The sequence below is a fragment of the Macrobrachium rosenbergii genome, chromosome 15 (genome assembly GCF_040412425.1).
Source record: "Macrobrachium rosenbergii isolate ZJJX-2024 chromosome 15, ASM4041242v1, whole genome shotgun sequence".
Taxonomy (NCBI): domain Eukaryota; kingdom Metazoa; phylum Arthropoda; class Malacostraca; order Decapoda; family Palaemonidae; genus Macrobrachium; species Macrobrachium rosenbergii.
The window spans coordinates 14,321,939-14,327,938 of record NC_089755.1 but is presented as its reverse complement, the minus strand read 5'-3'; the positions used below and the strand labels follow the sequence as shown (position 1 = coordinate 14,327,938).

Sequence of the window (6,000 nt, the reverse complement as noted above, 5' to 3'; positions counted from 1 at the left end):
CGAAGCATACGCCATTCAGTATCAGTACTTTGGATATTTTCCTTGTTAACAAGATGAGGGAAATTGGTTATTAGAGGACCTAATGAAGAAATGCGTTTTTCTCTGACAACAAGGGGGTCCAATGCTTCTAAATGTTTAAATACAGCCTTATTAAATGGGAACCGTTTTGAGATTTGCAATGGTGCTTCAGTTTAAACTGATTAATAGCTTCCTTTGGAGTTGATTCAGTTTGAGAAAGGGTCATTTCAACTGAAATTCCAAAATACACATCATCCAATTCTTTGAAATTACCTGGATCATGAGGTCGAATGTCTTGCAGTGGAGTTTTTCAATATAATCATCTTTCAAATAACATTCTAAAATTGCTCTGTATGACCTTGAGACAGACTTATGGAGGGTGTGTATTTGAGAAGTCTCAGATTGCATTTGTTTGTTAAGAGTATTAAATATGGGCAGAACAAAATCGAGACACTCTAGATAAAGTTTTGTTGTGGGATCCTTTAATTTCATAAGTATGTTCTCACAGGCTAATAGTCTCTCACTTAATACTGCATCTGTAAAGTACAGTGTTAATGCATTATATTGTTCAAGAAGTCTGGATACGACTGAATGAAGCGAAAGCCATCTAGTTTGACAAGGATGGAGTAACTTGTGTGGGGTTTTACATTTACAAATTCTTGAAATTCTTCAAGAACACCTAATCTCTTTGGACTACATGAAAAATAAGAATGCACGTCATGGGCTAAATCCTCAATGCCTCTTGGTAATTTCAAACATGCCTATGATGCACAGAGCGCGAATGAGTGGCATATACATTTCATTATAAACAAATGAGGAACTTCCTCTTTTAGTAGTGATGACAGAGAATGATGAGCGCCAAGCATTGTATTGACACCATCTGCGCCAAATCCAATTAAGTTATCTTTATAGGGAATTTCATATTTATTCAGAAAATTTATCAAGTTTGTGCAGTGCAGTAGCAGAGCCATCCTTCACTGGGATAAGGGCCAAAAACAATCTTTAATCTCGCTATCGAGTAACGTTCTTGCCACAACACACATGTGTTTGACACATCCTTTGTCAGTTGATTCATCAACTATTAAAGAAAATTTTTTCAATTTTAAAGTTTCAATTAATTGTGAAAAGCTTTCCTCGCCAGTGACTTTGTTCATAATTGCTGTTACTTTTGTTCTGCCACATTTAATATGGTTTGCAAATCTCGAATCTGGACATACAGCCTGCATTAATTTAGGCATATGGTCCACAACAGATAAGGGCAAATCATGTTCAGCAATAAAAGTTGCTAAGCGAATTTCACTTGCTTTCACTGACTCATTCTGTTTCTGCTTTTTGCTTGTTGATGCCATGTCAAGCAGTGATGGCTGCTTTAATGGAAATAGAATTCTCGGTGTGTTTCTTAGAAACTGCATGCTTTCTTAAGTCAGATCTGCCAGCTTTTAATGTTAGATGAACATTGCAACTTGTACAAAATGCAAAAGATGAACCTTTGCTACTTTCCTGAAGCCACTTTTTAAATTCTTCTTCACTTTCCCACAATTTTGAATACTTTTGATTATATTTCCGCTTGGCTTTTTGCCGGAACACTAGTAGGTGTTTCATAACCACTGCCATCATCAGATGATCTATCCATTTCAATTTGTTCCCAGTACAACGAATTATTGTAACAGTAATGTCTCACTATGGTGAATACGCAACACAGACTGCTGAGACCAGGGTTTCAGGTGATACCACAGCTAACCCGAAAAATTCTATAAGAAGACCGGCCAATTTGCCAGACTGTGGGAAAACGCCAAATCTGAGAACTCAGATCGAGCCGTTTGTATGAAAATGGGTGTACAAAAATTTAAACAATCATCCTATGTGCATTTATGCAGAGACCGCACTACTTTTCAGTGACATTACGGATAATTCTGGATATTTCTCCAATAAATTCTGGTCACAAGCAAAATTCTGGAGATTTTAAGCTATACTGTAAAAAATTTGTAATTCTGGAATCTGCTAAAAATTCTGGAGAAATCCAGACTTTTCTGGGAATCTGGCAACGCTGGCCTTGACTGAGCAGTGTAACCAACCTGGGGAAATTTTCCCCAGATTTAGGGAATCAGTGACCTGGAATCCCTGATAGGGAAAATGTCACTAAATTTCGGAAAGTTGGAAGCTTTGAGTGATATTTAGTATTCGATGCAATTTATAAAAGAAAACTGATTTACATATACAAGCTTTGTATATGTAAATTAGCCGTTCTGATAAATTGCAGGTGGTCAAGTTACCATAGACGATACCTTTAATAGAAATTCAAGCAGCCTTATCGAAAGAAAAAAAGAAACTATTTTTTTAAAGGTCCACCCTTGCAGGAGAACCGTCTATTTTGATGCAATTTCTCCTTCATACCCACAGGTCCAATACAGTGAATTTATAATGTAGTAATATTATTTTTTTTTTTGAATTAAATACTTAGGGAGCCTGTATTGCTGCTTTGTGACTTTCTGAAATGTACTTTTATAGTTTAATTTCATGTGTGTTTTAATGTCAACAACGTAAGATATGAGGACTTCTGGGAAATTTCTGCCTTAGGGTTGAGGGAACTATGGAGGACGGTGGTTGGCATCACTGGACTGCCACTAGAACGAGTTGGTGATTGCTCTAGGGTGGATATAAGCTTGCGTGAGGAACTCGTTTTGTAATTATTAATTTTCTTTAATGAAGACTGAAAATTGAATTTAGTAAAGGAAATCTAGGCCTGGTTTAGTACTTTTGTTGTTTCAGAGGAAGTTTTCGTATGGAATAGGCCTAGTACCTATTTCCTTGTGTGCCTTTGGAGGTTATAACTGCTTATTTATTTGATCATAGCCCTAAACGAAATGTGTTTCTTATTAAGTATGACGAAATCGACTTTCAACATTTTTAGGAAGCTTTTTTCACTTTACTATTAAACAATATCTCAGTGAGGAGCTCCTCCTTAGAATTACCAAAAAAATATATATACTGTAGGCTACTGTATTTTGACTTGAGTGCATTATTCCATAATCACAGTCTGTGAGGTTAATTAGGGCAGTCCCTGTCTGTTGAGTTCTGCACAGAACCTGTAGCCATGAGGTTGTTCTTTTTATGGGGTTCGTATACTAACCGTTGAGGTGGGTTGGGTGTTATAAATCCATTTATCTATTTATGAGGTCACTCAGCAGATTGACCTCTCAGTGGAGGTCTGTTCCAAGTGTTGAGTTGTGGAAATAGTTGTTCATTATTATAATAACACTCAAATAGATGTTTTAATGTTTTAGAAATTACAAATATACTCAAAGTTTTCATCTTTTAAAAGTTACAAAAATGCATATACTTTGTTCAGGCTAATTATAAATATTTTCTACTTTACCTAACCTGTGGGATTTTGGGTTCTTACATGAACTCAGAAGTTACTGTTTTCATTCATTTCAATACCATTTTGATTTTATGTTGCTAATGAAGTTAAGGAACATATTATGGTCACAGAAACTGTATTGTTAAAGTCAGCATTTAATCTTGATGTTAGTCAAGAATAGGTAGAGGGTAGCCTGTGTGGAATCTTTCGGTTATGTCTTGTATCATTTGTAAGCAATTTGTGAGTACCTTTGACACTTTGTGGCAGGTGAATCATATGTCACAAAGTGTCCCAGGTGCTTTGTGGCAGATGATGCACCTTCAGTGTCACAATTAGTTATCTGACAACAGGTACTAAATCTATAACAAGTTTTCACAAACACTGGTGTCAGGTCATCCTCGAAAAAGCCGGGTTCAGTCTTTAGTAGTGGCTCTTGTAGTTCAGATGTACAATTTATGTTCCCTATATTATTTTTATTGCGGAATTTCATGCAAAATTTTATGGCTCAGGTTTTAGAATCTTATTGCAAAATTTCATGCAAAATTTTATGGCTCAGGTTTTGAAAGATTCTAATGTTCTTATCTGTGTCGTATTAGTAGTTTTAGATACTGAACTGCCCATACATACACTAATGCAATTATGGGGGATACAGGGATATATTAAATGTCCCCATGATACTTCTGCAAGTTCTCATTCTAATTATTAAATGTTTTCAGTGTCTAATGTTTATTGAATATTTCCTAAGTGATGCCAAGCACTAGGTTATTTGAGGTTAGGAGGTCAAGGATGGCAAAGGCCCCAGCCTTGCTCACCAGGTAGGGACCCAGCGTCCTAGGTTAGGTTAAGGTGGGGGGACATCCAATGGGGCCAGGTAAGAAACAGGTGCCCTTGGGTTGGGTTAAGTTGCAACCCTCTTATTTATTTTAATTTAACAGTTCTTCTGGTTAGGATAGAGCAGAATAGTCCCCTGTATTTCATTTGTTTGTGTTTTCCTCCCCAAAAAATCCTGGTTTCCCTACTTTGGTCCCCCAACATTGCAAGATATAAGGGGGGGCGCAGTATCTCTAGAACTACTGATTTACTACCAGATTGAGCACCAGAAATATTGAGAACACACACTAAAACATAGGAAAAACTTATATTGAATAACAGAATGTGATTATGGTCTGCATGTCCACAGGTGTAAAAGAGTGCAGTTGACCTTTCATCTAAAGCTTAAGCCAGTGTTGAGTGGGTTTAGTGTTTGAGCCTCTGTAATCACACTTGACTGTGTGACCTGTATTTTCCAGTAATAGGATTACCTCCTTTTGACTGAATGTTGTAAAGTAATGTCACGAATACATGCAAGCCGTTTGAATGAAACTGATATTATGTGGGATGAATCTTAACTTACAGGCACCATCCCACTTACAAAAGGGTTACTTTCTGGATGGCCGTTTGTATGTTGAATTGTTTGTAAGTTAGTTACTGTACTCTTCATGCATATTTAGGTATAGTATAAGATTAATACAGTATTTTACATTTGTTCATCCTAAAACACAATACACTGTATATACAGTACTGTATGTTTGTAAGTTTAATGTTCTGAAGACCATTTTAATTTGTGATCCCATTTTGTTTGTATCTGAATGTTTTGTAAGTTTAAGTAGGGTGGTGTCAGTATTGCCTGAATGTTTAGTTGTTTGGTTCATTATGCCTCAAACCCTCAATCACTTAAGCCATCAACCTTGGAAAGGAAACCTCAGGTTTTCAGGCATTGCCCAGGGAAGGACAAGCCTTATAATAGGTTCCTCTACTCTTTCAAGACCCTCATGCTCTCCATGCCTCATGCAGGAGGCTTGATTGAAATTAGACTAGCCCATGTTCTAAGTACCATGTCTGGCTGTTTAAACAGTGGGGGAAGTTTACCAGGAAGATGAAAAGAAAAGAGGTCTCCTCAGTGTCATCAGATGTAATACTCCGCCAGTGACACTGAAAGTCCTCATGATCCGAGTGCCACTTGGCACCCCCTGCCCTCCCAAGATGATTCTGTTCTTGGACACGTCAAACAAGGGTTTGGGTGAACACCTGGGGGAGGTATTAGTGTCAGGTATGTGGGACCAGAATGACAAGCACCTCAATATCCTGGAACTGAAAGCTGCATTTCTGACCCTTCAGGAGTTTCAGAGCTGAATTGATGGGCCACTCCTTTGGTGTTTATGAGCAACAACACCAGTGGTGGCATACGTCAACAAGCAAGGGGATTGGTGTCCTTCCAGCTTCACAGTTTGAGGGTGCAGTTGCACTTGTGGGCAGTAGCTCACTGGGTAGAGCTGTCTGCCTGGTACATGTCAGGGACTCAAAGCATAAGCTCATTTGCCAGATTCATGATAAGGACGAAATGGTCTCTTAACCCAGGCACTGCAGAGAGACTCTTTGAGCCTGGGGGCTCTGGGTATAGACCTCTTTGCCACCTGGCACAACAGGAAGCTTGCAGTGTTCTGTTCACGCCTTTTAGCACCTTTGGGACAACCTAGTGACCTATTACCCTGAATCTCAGGTTGATTCTGGGTCAACAGGGGCCCCAAAGTGGCTACATGCTGGTTGGTATCTGGACCTGCTAGCTCTGTTATCCGAGGCCC

General features: G+C 38.4%; 1 long non-coding RNA gene across 1 annotated transcript in view; it reads left to right on the top strand.

Moving 5' to 3' along the window:
* Nucleotides 1-2,622: 2,622 nt before the first annotated feature.
* LOC136846445 (uncharacterized) overlaps nucleotides 2,623-6,000 on the top strand; it is a 798,351-nt gene continuing 794,973 nt past the window's right edge. The window contains exon 1 of the long non-coding RNA XR_010855393.1: nucleotides 2,623-2,685. This is a non-coding gene — a long non-coding RNA (uncharacterized lncRNA). The remainder of the gene's footprint in view (nucleotides 2,686-6,000) is intronic.